This window comes from Fragaria vesca, linkage group LG1, assembly GCF_000184155.1.
Source record: "Fragaria vesca subsp. vesca linkage group LG1, FraVesHawaii_1.0, whole genome shotgun sequence".
NCBI classification, from domain to species: domain Eukaryota; kingdom Viridiplantae; phylum Streptophyta; class Magnoliopsida; order Rosales; family Rosaceae; genus Fragaria; species Fragaria vesca.
The window spans coordinates 8,315,332-8,316,757 of NC_020491.1; positions in this window are offsets into that span (position 1 = coordinate 8,315,332).

The window sequence follows — 1,426 nt, forward strand, 5'->3', positions numbered from 1 at the left end:
GAGTCCGTATAACCCTAAAACCTAAAAATAAAAAATTAAAAGAAATTTTATATTTAATTAAATATAAATTTAACTAAATTACGTATATTATCTATATCATAATAGATATTATAATCTAGATAATATGCTATTTCTAATATTCTAATATATATAATATATATATAGATAATGATATAGAAAGAAATGGTATAGAAATATATTCGAATATAGGTTTTGTTTATTTTCTATATTGCACTTCCTGTTCTTTAAAGAGAAAACCCAAGGTGTGGTGAAAACGAGAGTCTTATTTGTATTAAGTTTGAAGTTAAGAACAATCTACTTTTATTTATTATATATTTATTTTATCGTTATTTTATCGAAATTATATAAAAAAAAAAAAGCAAAGGAATTAAAATAGAATTAATTTGAGCGACTGAATCTTGAAACAAGACATGGACCGTAACAAACGAAACTGGGCGGTTCGATCAAAACGAATTGTTGTTTTAACTAATAACAGTTATGCCTAATTTGATAATTGGGTAAACTACAAAAAAATACCTGAACTTTGAAGCTCATTTCAAATAAATACCCCATATTCAGATTATTTCAAATAAATACTCGAGCTATGCAAAATCCTACAAATTCTCAATTTCGTTACACATTCCGTTACTAACCGTTAACTTGTCTACGTGGCATGTGTGACGTGTCAATTCTTATTGACTGGACCAATGGGTATTATTATGCTTTAAATTTTCCAGACTTTGATGTATTAGAGAACATGCTTTGGAGCATTTTTTTTTTTTAATGTTGTCAAAACAAGTTGGCTACGTACAAGACTTCCTTTACATGCAATCAAGTTCTTTTATGATTAAGTTGATTCTCATTTTGAGTCCCTCCGCACTGTAGTGTCGTTGGCCTAGATTCTGATCTTAGCAGTTTTTTTTTTTTTTTATTCCTATTAGAAACAATTTTGACCTTAGCAATTATCCATGAGACAAATGAATATTGTGATATCCGAGCAAAGTGCAATACTTAATTTGTTGAGGGAATGAAAACGTGCAAACTCAATGGAGAGGGCTGACAATTTAGGGTTAACGGGTTTAGCAAGAATAAATTTTTCTGTGGTCTAAAATACCCTTGCTGATAGGTCCAGTCAATAGGAATTGACACGTCATACATGCCACGTAGACAAGTTAACGGTTCGTTTAACGGAATGTGTAACGGAATTTGAGACTTTGTAGGATTTTGCATAGCTTCGAGTATTTATTTGAAAGAATCTGAAGATGAGGTATTATTTGAAATGAGCTTCAAAGTTTGGGTATTTTTTTTGTAGTTTTACTTCTTGATAATTTATTCTATTTTGATCGACTAATCTGATATATTTTCCACATTAATAGGAGTACGTCTATGCTTCTGCTTTACGAAGATGATTTTTTCTAGGCATTTC